This window comes from Equus przewalskii, chromosome 10 (genome assembly GCF_037783145.1).
Source record: "Equus przewalskii isolate Varuska chromosome 10, EquPr2, whole genome shotgun sequence".
In the NCBI taxonomy this organism is placed as follows: Eukaryota; Metazoa; Chordata; class Mammalia; order Perissodactyla; family Equidae; genus Equus; species Equus przewalskii.
The window spans coordinates 17,408,385-17,422,576 of NC_091840.1; the positions used below are offsets into that span (position 1 = coordinate 17,408,385).

The 14,192-nt window shown below is 41.1% G+C and overlaps 1 protein-coding gene across 6 annotated transcripts in view; it reads left to right on the forward strand.

The window, feature by feature from the left end:
- Positions 1 to 14,192, forward strand: part of KANSL1 (KAT8 regulatory NSL complex subunit 1) — a 175,529-nt gene that overhangs the window by 17,208 nt on the left and 144,129 nt on the right. The window contains exon 1 of one of the 6 annotated variants that reach the window (XM_008523216.2): positions 8,736 to 8,884. The exons of 4 other annotated variants lie outside the window; for them this stretch is intronic. The gene's annotated coding sequence lies outside the window, so the exon portion shown is untranslated. Of the gene's footprint in view, positions 1 to 8,735; positions 8,885 to 14,192 lie in introns of those variants that run through there. One more of the 6 variants, XM_008523218.2, reaches the window with a different exon arrangement.

Here is a 14,192-nt window from a genome sequence, read left to right on the forward strand (position 1 = left end):
CCTGAAAGGGTGTTGGATTTTGTCAAATGCTTTTTCTGCATCAATTGAGATGATTGGGTAGCTTTTAGCCATATTACATTAATTGACTTTCAGGTATTAAACCAACCTTGAATTCCTAAGATTAATCACACTTAGCAAAGATATACAATCCTTTTTATATGCTGCTGGATTTGTTTGCTAGTGTTTTGTTGAGAATTTTTACATCTATATCCCTAAGGGATATTGGTCTGTAGTTTTTTTGTGATGTCTTTGGTTTTGGTATCAGGGTAATAATAGCCTTATCAAAGAAGTTGAGATACGCTCTTGACTTCATCTTGAAATAATTTTGGTTTAACTTTGGACATTCATTTGACAATAATAAATTCTAATTGCCTAATTACTGAATGAAGATAATTAATATTTAAGAGATGATGTGTTATTGAATTTGTGGCAGTCAGAAGACCTAGAAGTTTCCTCCACAGGGCAATAGCAAATATTTGAGAATGAAAGGAGGATACAGAATTAAATACAATTGGATTATGTCACAAATTTTCTTTTTTTTTTTAAAAGATTTTATTTTACCTTTTTCTCCCCAAAGGCCCCAGGTACACAGTTGCGTATATTTAGTTGTGGGTTCTTCCAGTTGTGGCATGTGGGATGCTGCCCCAGTGTGGCCTGATGAGCAGTGCCATGTCCGCGCCCAGGCTCCGAACCGGTGAAACCCTGGGCCGCCACAGCAGAACATGAGAACTTAACTGCTTGGCCATGGGGCAGCCCCACAGATTTTCTCTTTCTAGATCTTTTGCCAATCTTGAGACATTCTGGGTAGAACTTCCAAGTCCAGCACTTTAGATCCTTGCCCGCTACTTAGTTCCCTTAGCCTCTACTCTTAGTTTTATTTTATTTATTTATTTATTTTTTTGAGGACGATTAGCCCTGAGCTAACTGCTGCCAATCCTCCTCTTTTTGCTGAGGAAGACTAGCCCTGAGCTAACATCTGTGCCCATCTTCCTCTACTTTATATGTGGGATGCCTACCACAGCATGGCATGCCAAGCGGTGCCATGTCCGCACCTGGGATCCGAACTGGCGAACCCTGGGCCACTGAAGCGGAACATGTGCACTTAACCTCTGCGCCACCAGGCCGGCCCTTTTAGTTTTATTTTGGGGTACTTGCTTTGTTACTTCATTCTGTTATGCTGTAGATGGCATCTAATTTTAGCATTCTTGGGGTGGTTTAGGCAAGCTTCACAAAAGGCTAGAAGAGAGTGGAATTGGAAGTATAAAGCACTAAAATTTTGCTAATTGTTCTCTTATTACTTATGAGCTTTGAATTTTTAATCATTTAAAATATCAATGAATAGAAGAGATTTTTCTTGGCTACCACATAGCTTATGATGGTGACAGTATTTTTTTCCAGAAGTCCTACAGTGTTTAGCATCCACTAGGCACTCAATAAATGTTTATGAATGAATGGGAATTAATGATAGGGTTTTAAGGGGATATCTAGTTTTATTGAAAATCAAAGAAAATGATTGAAGGCAGGACTACAAATGTTACTGTTGTCAAGTTATAAAAATTTAAAGCCCTACCCCAAATATTACCAGCAAGATCACATTTTGATATTGCCACCATACATGTTCTAGAAAGTGTGAGTAGTTCCCTACACAGAAGGTTTTTTCCCTCTTTATACCACAGAAGATATAGTTTCATTTAGTTATTTTATTTTTTTTGTTCTGCTAGTTCAAGTTAGTTCATTTGGGAAAAATTTTATTAGATAAATTTGTGTCTAAAAATTTGATTGTGGGAATTAATTTGGAATATGACTGAAAATACTGAATATTGTGTTCTATTTTTTTAATACATATATATTTTTTTTCCTTTTTCTCCCCAAAGTTCCCTGGTACGTAGTTGTGTATTTTTAGTTGTGCATCCTTCTAGTTGTGGCATGTGGGACGCCACCTCAGCATGGCTTGATGAGTGGTGCCATGTCTGTACCCAGGATCCGAACTGGTGAAACCCTGAGCCACCGAAGCGGAACGCACGAACTTAACCACATGGCCACGGGGCTGGCCCTATTTTTGTCAGTCTAATTTGAAACTGAAAAAAGATTACTGTTAAAAAAATTATATATGCTTTCCTAGTAAATGAGTGACAGAGATAAGCCAGGGACTTTAGCATTTCCTGAATTTCAGTCATGTTGTCAGTAGCTTATGGTCTCATTTACAATATTGTACCCATGACAATTTTTACATTAGATGTTGTCAGGTTTCATTATCTGTATAAAGGGGCTATGTTCAGGGGTTTTGGCATGCATATTTATCTATAAATGACCTAAAGCAGTGCTTCTCCACCTTTTCCTACAAAGTACTCTCAGGGTTTGGGGTTGTCCAGAGCAGCTTGTCACAAAAAGGACATTCCTCTGAAAACTCCTCTATTTTGAACAAATGAGAATTTTGTATTTTGCTTTGTAATATATTTGTGTTTAACAAAAATGTATCTGATTTTACTACAATCTTTGATTAAACTGACACTCTAGCAGAGTCTCTCTCATTTTCTCAGTGGTTCCAGTTACTCCCTAGTCCATAGTTGTATGCTCCAGAGTGTACATGAGAATCCAGTTCAAGAACCCAGGAATTAGTGGATTAAAAAGTAATGTTCCAAGAGTGCTGTGCCTCTCCATTGGAGGGGACAGGTGGGCTGTCTCCCAAATCCCTAGGTTTGCTATGCCATCAGAGCAAGATTTTAGAAGTTGCATCTTAACTTTGGACTCAGCAACTGACTTAAAAAAATTTTTTTTTAATGCTTTTCAACTTGTGCTCCTGCTGCCTCCTTTTCTCTTTGAGTAAGTTTTTTCCCTCTGACTCTCTTTATCAGGCCTTCCACAACTTGGCTCCTCATATCTGCCTTGAAATTCTTCTGCATGTTTACCTTTAAGTTTCATTTGGAAAAGGAGTCAGGCAGTTTCTTGGTAAATTTGGGGCAAATTCTGACATTCAAGTTTATTATCTGATGCAGTGTTTAGGTCCGGGGCAGATTGCTTCATTTGACGTTGCTTCATCTGCACAATCAGTATATAAGAGCATTCCTTTTGTTATGTTTGGTCAGTTAACTTTTTTGATTAATTCTAATTATTTGAGAATTTTGAAATGTTCTATACTAAAGTTCAAAGTATTAGAATTAATTAAAATCCACCTAAATAATCAGTATAGTTTTCTGTTTGTTCATTTAACTTAACTCCTTGAGAAACTTTTAAAATATTCATATAGAGCCCTGGTTAAACTGCATGCGTTGGAAGTCAGTGCTTATGTAGCTACGTTGAAATCTGGGACTGCAGAGGAGAACACCATCAATCTTGGATGTTAGATCTTAACATAGCTGATAGCCTGAGAGAACCTGACTTGTTTCTTTAAGTGATACAGTTGTATTCAGTTGAATTTTAGTGCTATCTTCTGAATTATCCCCAAATAAATTATTTCTAGATTTAGGAGTGCTTTCAGGGTTAACCTGTAACTTTAGTTATTGTTCTCATTACTAACACAGTTAAATCATGAAGCCTAAGATTAGTTTTTCTTTTCATTGAGTTATGGGATCACTTCTGTGGTGAGATGGTATGATAATATCTTTATGTAAATTCTGGAGTCTGTATCTCTAGTATGAGGAAGAAATTATCTTGTTTTTAGGTGGGATTGAAACTAAGGAATACCATGCATTCTTATAATACTTTGCCATTTACAAAAGTTTTTCACATGCCTGAAGTTATTTAATCTTATTGAAACTTTGTTGCTACTGGACTGAGTACCTAAGAATATATGGTATTTTGAATCTGTTGATACCTCCATTTAATGAAAAAAATAGTTCTGAGCTTTATAGTCATTGTAATCAGTGTGAGGATTTTCTTTTACTTACATTTGGCCAAACCTTGACAGTTGTGAAACTGTGAAATAGGTAGTATTGTGCGGGTTTCATGCCTTTATCTTGTTTGCACTTCTTATTTGCCAAGTGAGTAGCATGTTTCTGCTGGGAAGATAGAACCCTGGAAGGCAGGTGATGCAGTGGCAAGAGTGAGAATTGGAGGCTGACACCCTGATCCCAGCCTGTCCTTTAGCTTTGAGGCTTTGGGCAGTCTCCTAACTCTTCTTTCTTGGCCTCATTTTCCCACTAATAAAACTTGGAGGTTGAACTAGATGGCCTTCCATATTCCTTCTACATCCAAAATTCTTTGATTTAAATTTATTAACTTTGGTGCAGTTTATTTTGGCTTTCTACTTAATATTTAGCTAGTAAAATATTAACATGAGAGCATGCATCAATTTCAGTCAAGATTTTTTACGATATAATTTTAATATTGTCTTAGATTAATTTGTTCATTTCTATGATACCTGGAAGAGGGTCTTGAGCTTAATAGGTGCTCAGTAAGTTTTTGTTGAATAAATGCATTTAAATATTTTTAAATGTGGCTTTAGATTTATGATTGTAAATAATCCTTTTCAGAATTAGAGTATGTTTTTAGGGAGCTCCAAGTATTTTTATGTAGAGTGTTATCTGATTTTATGAATGAAAAACATTGTTTGCTGGAGTCTGTAGATCGGAATTTGAAGCTTGAATTAGGAAAGAGGTGCTGACCTTTACTTACCTTGTATTTTAACCTTTCAATTATTGAACTTTGGAAAATAGCTTAATTAATAATAATAACTTATGAGGTAGGCATTATTATTATCTCATTTTCACAGAGCAGAAACTGAAGCTTATAGGTTAAGTACTTTGCAAAGTAACACAACTGGTTAAATGATGGAAGCAGGATAAAATCTAGGGCTACCCTCAGATCTCATACTCTTAATTCTCACACTATACCTTTTTTCATTTATTCAGCAAATTCTTATGAAGTGTCTCCTTTTGTAAGGCTCTGGACTAAGTCCCTGGGATGCAAAAAGAACAAAAACTGCGTCCCTGTCCTTTTGAAACTAAATAGTTTTGGCTTTAGGACTTTCTCCTGAGTTAATATAATAATTGCTTTTTTTTTTTTTAAGTGCAAAACAAAATAATCCCTTGTCCTTTTGTGATTAGTTTGGACATTTGAAGTACTGAATTTGTGACAGAATATTCTACTTAGAAATACTTGGCTTGTTGATGGTGGTGCAGTTAGAGAGTGCCTTTTTGGAATGTGTTTATTGTATAAACTAGAGTAGTAAATCTGAAGTTGGAATAACCATAGTTCCTGCCTTTGAGCACTTTGAGGCCAGCGTCAGGAGGTAAGACTGATCTATGAAAACAATCTCAGAGGAATTACAGAGAGCATTTAACCAAGAGGAGGGTAATATAGTGCCAGTTATCAACACTGTTGTTAAGTGAAGCAAGTAAATAATAATGGTGGTGTGGTGGAACATATCTGGAAGGGAAAATAAGTTGGAGGTGGATTGGGGGAGAGGAATGAACAAGGAACAATGGTGAAGAGGGATGGTCCTCTTTTTCTAGGTAGAAAGAAGACATAGATAGACACGGATGGGTATAGAGTTGTGTATAGGAGGGAAGGGCCTTTCTGAGGAATAAATAAGCTTATATAAAATATGACTCATAAAGTAATATAATACAAATACTCTAAAATATGAGAAATTAATCAGTATGTTTTTGACTTCAGGTATAGGAAACAACTCAAATTGGCTTAAACAATTACATGTTACATGTAGCTGGAAGTCTAGAAGTTTTGTAGATATCAGGATTGTGTGATATAATGGCTTAATGCTGTCACCAAGGATCAAGGTTCTTGCCAACTCTCCACTCTGCCTGCTTTGATGTTGGTGGCGTCTTCAGGCTTGCCGTAAGGTGACTGCAGCAGTTTGAGGTGCCATGCTCAGCACTGTCTGAGGAAGAGGCACTGTTTTCCTTGTCTCCTCTTCAGAATAGAAGTTTTTCTCACAGTTCTCTCTTGGAGGCCTTCTGCTCATGTCTCATTGGCCAGGATTAGGTTCCATGCCCATTCCCAACCAATCCTTGGCAGAGAGAGTGGGTTAAAACTAATCCATTAGGATAGAGTCGATATTGGAGAGTCACCCACAATGGCTATTCCAAGAGTGATAGGAAAAGTGAGTAGTATCTAAGTGTTTATTTCTCTCCCTAAAATTTTTGTCTCTTTAGTGGCTCACCTTTGTATGCCCTTATTGGTAAAAATTGATGCCTAAGCAGAAAGACATCTGATTTGAGATAAGAATGTAAAACAGGTTGACTGATTTAAGTGCCATAAACACTGTGAACTCCTGACTCTTGGGCTGAGCAGTGAGAGAAAGGGAAAGTTTGAATCTATTTTTCCCCAAAATGCATGTTTTAAAATGAGCATTTCCACCTTTTTCCTAAACCATTGAAAAAATGTATCTTATAACCTTGGTTATTTGGGGGCCTAATTAAATCTGGCCATTGAGTTTTAAGAGTCGAGGCAGTAGTAACATTAATTATTTTGTGGTAGGTTTCTTTGAACATAATATTTAAGTGTATACTGCAAAGGGCTTTCCCTTATTTGGTGTTTTCATTCTGCTCATTTAGATTTCAGAATCCTCAGATTAGGGCTCTAGTTCGCCATCTGTTGGTCCTGGAATTGTGTGTTTAACACTCTTCTGCTATATTTTGTAGAATTACTATTTATGTGGAGATATGTGTGTGTACATTTTTTAATTAACTAAATTTTCTTCCCCAGAATTATAAATTAAAAAGCAAAGACTAGGATCTCTTTTGGATATGTATACAAATATGTATACTTGCTTGCTTTTGATATCTGAGAACCATAACTATGATTGAGAGTGTGATTTTAAGAGTACAAATGAAAACTCACGGAAATATAGGTGCAGATGCTGTAGAGCTGGGGAGTTAGTGTAACTTTGTGGGAGGACTAAAACTGTGAGGGTGTTTTTTTGGCTAGCAGAAGTGACGCATACCACCGGATATTGGTTCTGGTAAGCCACAAAACAGTATTGAGCATTTCTCATCTTCCTTTTTGGTAGTATAACATATCCTTTTCATCTGCTGAATTTGATGATTTAATCGTTGGAAACTTTTTTTCTTCAGTCATTTAAGGTAATATTTTCATGAATTCCAGAGTTCCTTTTTAAATCAAAGCACTGAATTCATCTTTTGGCAACTTTTTCTTTAGTTTTAAAGGATGGTGGAATTATAATTTGTGTAAATGTTACACTTTGTATTTTATTGCTGAATTTCTTTAATCTAGAGAAAGTTTCATTATTTTAAAGCTCCGTTTTGGGAAAGGAATAAAATACTGTAGTGACACACTGATCATGAGGAACGATAGTATCACCGCTTTAAATCAACTCTGGTAGGAAAGTGGGAAGTTTGATTTTGTTGTGAGATTTGGGTTTCTCTATGGAGTTCTTTGTTAAACTTTTAGCATGGCAGTGAACTTCCTTTTGGTGGCGACAGGAAGCATAAATACTCATTGTGTAATGCCATTTGCCTGTTTCGGCGGATCTGCCAAGCCTTGACACCCAAGACAAGACGTATGCTTCTTACCGAAAACTACAGTTCCCAGCGGGCCCGGCGCTGGTGGGCCATCACTTCCCCTGTCGCTACCGGCTGCCCCTTCCCTTCCCGGGCTGGCCCGGCGCGGTCCTTGGCCCGCGCCTGCGCAACAACGACGTGCGCCTTTTTTTTTTTTTTACCTTGGCGGCTGCGGAGCGCGGGGTTGGGGCGAGTGCCCAGGCATGCTGCAGTGTACAGAGGCAGGCTGCTAGGACAAAGGGCGGCGGAGAGCGCCTCCCTGGTCAGGGAGCCTGCCCCCGCCTCAGCGCACGTTTAGCTTGGTAGTCTGGCACCCGCGGCAGTAGCCTCTTCACTACACAGTGCACACAGTTCCTCGCTCACGTCCTCTCGCTCCGCCGCGCCAGCCCGTCTTGTCCCTCGTAGCGGGCGCGCGGTCCCGCCAGCCCGGGCGCGGAGGGAATGTGACGGCGTCAGTGCCTCAGGTTAGCCTCACCCCGGCATGAGCAAGGGCCCGCTCCCGCCTGCCGCAGTGCCGCGTGCCGCCGCCGCGCGTCCGGGAGCAGCTGGGGCCCGGCGCGGCGGCCTCCGCAGATGGAGGTGCAGAAACAGCGGCGGCGGCGGCGAGGAGCCATGACTGAGGCGGCGGCGGCCGCGCCTCCTGGCGGCCCGCGGGGGCGGCGCGGCGGGCGCCCCCTGGCGGCGCGCCGGGGCGGAGCGGCCCTTCGCCGCCGCAGCCGCAGCCGGCGGAGGCGCTGCTGTCCCTCCTCCCCGTGTCCCCGGCGCTCGCCCGCTCGCTCGCTCGCTCCATTCTCCCTCCGCTTCAGATTAAAGGGGGGGAGGGAAAAGGAGCTCGGCCGCCATTTTCCCAGTGCCGCCGCCACCGCCGCCACCGCTCGCCGAGCCGGCGGGAGAACCGAGCACCGTAGCGAAGCCGACTCGTCTCGCCGCGGCGGCGCGGGGGGCGGCCGGAGCGCGCTCCCCGGCCGGGAAGAGGCGTCCGGGGGTGGCGGCCGGGGTGCGGGCTCGGGCTGCAGACGGCGGCGCTTGTTTGTGCGGGGCGGGGGGGCGGCTTCACCCTCTGCCCCCGCCCGCCCGTCCTCCCGGCCGGGCTGCGGTCCCCCGCCGTGCCCAGGCCCCACCGGAGCCGAGGAAGGCCGGAGAAAGGGCCCGAAAGAGAAGAAAAAGCGGCCGCTCCCTGCCGCCGCCGCCTTCCCCTCCCCCTCCGCCTCGCCCCCCCCGCCCGGAAAGTCAGGGCGGCTCCGGGCGCCGGGGGGGAGGAGAGCGGCGGGCCCGGGCCGGAGCCGCCGCCGCGCGCCCCCGCCCGCCGCCGCCGGCCCTCGGCGCCCAAGCCGGGGGCTGTTTGCAAACTGCGCCCATTTTGTGGGGCTGAATCCGCCCGGGCTACGCTCCTCCATCACGTGGTAGGTGCTGCTGCTGCTGCTGCTCCTCTCCTCCTCCTCCTCCCGCTGCCCTTTCTCCTTCTCCTCGCTCTTTCTGTGGCTCCCATTTCTCCCTCTCTTTGTTACTTGTAACTGGAAAGGCAGGGCAGGGCAGGAAAATTCTCCGGAACTTTAAATGGCCTCTCCGGGCTTCCCCGCTGCGGGTCCGGGGCTGGGAGTCGCCCCAAGGGCGGGGGTGTGCGGGGGCCCTTCCCCACCAGCTGCCGCCTTCTTCGCCAGCTTTTCCTTTGGCGTTCTATTTAAAAATGCGGCCTTAACACCATTTATTCCCGTAAAAAAAACCCGAAAACAAACTCTGGCTCTCGCCTTGAACTTCTCTTGACTGCAAAAGGCCTTTCTCTGCTCGAAACACACATCTTGCGCGTTTCACGGTGTGTATCACAACTCTGATTGTGTAGTGAGATGGTTGTTTCATTTATTTATTATTTTTGCTGCCTGTAAATTGAGGTCACTTAGCTTTTCAGATATGGTCTCTCTCAGGCGGACGTGTTTTTTTCTTTTCTTTTTTTTTAACTAAAGAGGAAGAGGCATTTATTTGCTTTTAAGTGAGTTTGGGGGGCCTGTTTTCCGGCTGACGGTCTTTTGATTCTCAGCAAATAGTTAGATTGTTTTCCCTGCGATAAACAAACCCTATCCTTATGTTTTACTTAAAAACCCTTTTGTTTTCCATTGTCGGGATCCCAGTGTGGTTTTTTGGGAGAAACACGTTACTTAACTATCGCTTATTGATTGCCTTAAGGGAGAAGGGGTGACATGGCGCCACTTTAAATTGCTCTCTTTCCTCCTCCTCCGTTTTTTTCTCCTTTATTGTGGAGGTCACTGGAGCATTTTTCGTGACCTCTTAATAAAACTGTACTTAAGATTGTTAACAGTACAACTCGTAGGGCTAGAGTTTGGGACCTTAAGGGTCTGGAGACTCGAATCCTGAGGTCCCCAAAGTTCCGAGAAATCTCCCTAATCCTCCTGCCTCGCCTCCCTCCCCTCCATTCACAATCCTGGTGTTGCCATCTCCTTTGTCACGTGGCTAGCAATCGTGTTTTTTTGTTTGTTTTGGGGTGTGTGTTTATATTTTTTAATTGTAGCCCAGAAGAGCCTTACCCCTCCCCATTGGAGAGATCTAAACGTTTTAGGTGTTTTAGTTTTAGAGTCGGAGAACGTTTATAATAAACGATAAAATTACATAATCTTTGCCTTGCATAATCATGATATAGTTATAGATTGTTACTGAACTTCATCTCTAAAGCACTTTGAAGTATGGAAAGTAGTACATTGGAATGTGTGTTCCATTTTTCTGAATAGTCTGTAGTTTCTGTTTTCCCTGCTTTTTAGGTCGTTTAAAGTACCACTATTTACAAAGGCTTAAGTGGGTGTGTTTTCCCCTCCCCCCTTCTATAGGATATACTTGGTTCCTTTTCTAACATCGTGTCTGACCAATTTAGAAATTTTCAATTGTCTGCAGGCGTTGTCAGTTAAAACTGTTTTTCTTTTCTCCTAACGACAGTGACTACTTCTGAGTAATTGTTTTTCTACCTAAAGTTGTTTCATTACGTTTCTGGTGTGGAGAATTTTTGCTCTTAATCCTATAGGTTTAGAAGAATGCTGTTCTATTATCTGTTTCTTCATACCAGTTTTCCCAGTAATTGAGTAAATTCATATTTTATAAAATGCCAAGCACATTTCTCTGTTCTTTCTACATAGGTTTTTAGTCACTTTTCCAATTAAGAAAAAATTGTGAGTTGAGAAACATTAAAAAAAAAAGTAAATATGAAATGTAGCGATTGTTAAGTATGCAGTGATTCAGTTCCTCTTAACATGTATATTTTCAATGGTTTGGGCCTTTTTCTTTGCTAACAGTTACATCATGTCATGTGATATGTGCAGTGTGATGTGTAGTTCTAAAAATAAGGCAAGGTAAAAATTCTCACCCTTTGGGAATTTAAAAAATGTATTGTAAATGTGGGATAAGTATCCTCAGTCGTGGAATTCTGATTTTGATTTCTACCAGGTTTATCCAACAAAATATGCAATTCCTTTGACCTTTAGCATATTTGTTGTATTTGTTAGTGATCTCATTTGAGGTGGTTAATTTTTTATTTCTCAACTGTGCACTACTTGGAGGGAAACATTAGGTGTGAGGACGATTCTTAACATCTGTATTATGGTGAAGATAGTTGGTGTGTATTGACTGCCTCATTTAAATATGTATAAAATAAGTATTTTTGATCTGTGTCTGTAGACAGTTGAAAGAGTGATCAATTAAGTATTGATAGAGCCTTGAGGTGGGGTGGGGTTTTGGTCCTTCCACCTGTGTGAATCTGTTGACGTGAAGTATTTAGAAGTGTTCCTGCATCTTTCCTGAAAGCCTTGTTCAGAACATTAGTATTTGACTTTTGTGCTTTACCAAAGTAAGATGTTAAATTTTTGTCTGATTTTCTTTCTTCCTACCTACACACGTTATTTCTGTGTTAAACCTGCGGAGAATTCTTTGATTCTTAGCTGACTTATCATTATCCTGTTGAGGAAAATTCTGGAAGCTAGCAATGAGTAAGCCTTAGTTCACTTTTGAACTTTTATCAAGGTGAGAAGAAAGGAAGACAACTCTATTCCATTTTTTTTTCTTCTTCAGACACTGCCAGTACTCTTCCATCTCTAGTGATGCTACACTATAGCCAGTGTCTCTACAGCCTCTGGATTTTATTAGATTGACCACAGAGTTTAATTGTATTTTAAAGTGGATAGCAAGTTTTAGATTTGTTCTGTTTGGTGTAACCTGACTCACGTAGTCTGTGAACATAGGACCATTGTGATTGGTGATGCTGGTTTGAGAAGGTATTCTAGTATTGAGCGGTTCTAGTCAGGAACTTTTGCTACTTTGTTATACTGGAAAAGCAATTTTTAAATGTTGTGGAAAATGTACTAATCCATATCGGATTTTCTATACAATAGTTGGAAATACTGCGTTTAAAGAGTAATGCTTATTCTTCTTATATTTAGTCAGCTTCCTTGGGTTTGGTAGTGCTTATTTTTTCTTCTTGGTGAGGCCATTAAGACACGGAAATTAAGTGACTTCCTTCCTGAAGAGAGAGAGATTTTTTAAATTAATTGATTTTTTTTCCCCCAAAGGTTCTCTTCATTGCCTTGAGTTTGGAAAGGAGAGACCAGTGCAGACTAAGTATGTGGTCTTCAGTTGATTTGATTGCCTCAGAGCACAGCTCATCATGGAGTGGTTTATTTAGAGTTTTAAAGCACCTTTTCTTGGCCCTCCTCCTCTGTTTTAAGTTTCTGCCTTTGGTTAGACTGTTCCAGGTCTCAGGAAGCATCTTTCACAGTAGTGCACTTTTACTTAACCACTTGATGAAGGAGTACAGTGCAGTCGTCTTAGAGAAAACGGCCTCACACACCCAGCCTGCCTACTGTGTCAGCACAGAGAGTACTTGGACCATGTCCTTTCCCTGAAATAGGACTTTAACTATTTCTTGGAAATCTGTGTTGAGACTGGTTTTTGAGTCTTGTTGTTGCTTCTGAGGATTTATGTTTAAATTATAGTTTTTATCCTAATAAATTGCATATTAGCCTCTAGACATACTAAAAGTTCTGCAAAAATATTCTTTCTAGAGTGTAATTATTCATAACACAAAATAAGACTCTTTCATCAGCACTTCCCACTTCCCAAAATGGGAGATCAAAACTCAGTGAACAACGATGGGGCCAGCCCGGTGATGCATCGGTTAAGTTTGCACCTTCTGCTTCGGCGGCCCGGGGTTCGCTGGTTCAGATCCCGGGTGTGGACCTAGCACCAGTTGTTGAGCCATGCTGTTGCAGGCGTCCCACATATAAAGTAGAGGAAGATAGGCATGGATGTTAGCTCAGGGCCAGTCTTCCTCAGCAAAAACAGGAGGGTTGGCAGCGGATGTTAGCTCAGGGCTAATCGTCCTAAAAAAAAACCCAAAAAAACCTCAGTGAACAACAATAATGGTTAGAGAAGACAATATGGATTAGAAAAGACAAATATCCCACTCCACTAGAGGTCACCAACATTCGGAGGCCAGGAGAAGTGGTAGGTACGTGGTATCTTTGGGTGTCACTTGCAGATTGTGAGGAGAATTGTGGGTCATAAGGAAAAGATCAGTCTGAATGGTTAGTAGAATCATTATTAGTTATTAATTCAATTATCATTTATTCCTACATTATGCCATGTGCCTGTCCTTTAGGATGTGAGGTAAAATGTCTAGGAGAAAATAAGCCAATAAATATGATTTATCAAAATGCCTGGACTCCAAGATGAGCTGAAATAGATATTTTTTCTTTATGTGTTAAGCTTTTTCTTGTCTTTGGTAGAATAAAGGTAAAGCTAAAACGTAGAGTATGAGGAAACCTACTTCAAAGTAGAGAGCACAATTCATTTATGAATGAAGAAGAAACTTGGGTAGTCTGAAAGAAAAACTTAGTGATTGTATATGAGTATTTTAAACCTTTATGCCAAGAAGCTCTTCAAGGTGGAGACTTTTTAAATTCTTATTTTTCCATTAGGTAGCAGTGTCTGGCAAATAATACCTGTTTAATAAATGTTACTTTATGCAAGACTTGCTTTTTCAAGATTTTAAGCTAGCTCCGTAAAATTTTAACATTTGAATGCTCTGGCCTACTAGGGAATTAATTAACTGAGAATTGTTAAGCTGTATATTTTATTGTTGTTGACTGTAAAGTTGCCCTTTTTTCTTCTAGTTCTAATTTTTTTAGAATTACAGTTTCTTTCCATGCTTTTGCAAGTCAGGAAATGTAGGGTGGAGGTAAATTCAGTGCAGTTTTATCTAAATGTTATCAAAAACTTTGGTTCTTGTTACTTGAACCAGGAATCCCAAATGAGATCTCACTCTGAATTTTAAGTACAGCAGATTCTGCCCTTGTTTGGAAAAAGTTGCTTGATTGGCATCAAACTTAATGGAGTCCCTCACCTTTTAATTCCCTTTTTGAAAGGGAGCAGCTTTAGGTCAGACCTGATTAAATTCAGTTGGAGGGGAAGTGTTGGGGAATAAAAAAGATGAATAACAATTTTGTTGTTAGGATGTTAAACTGAAAATTGTTAAAAACTGATATCCAGACTTTTTTTTGCCGCTTGCTGTTTGGCCTTTGTAATTCCTTTTAGCACCTCCACTGGAGGAGGGTGTGAAGGATAGAGGCGAAAAGCTAATTAGTTTAGTTTCTGATGTTTGTTGTTAGTATAGAGGCTTTTTAGAAATACTTAAAGGATAGAGGCAAAAAGCTAATT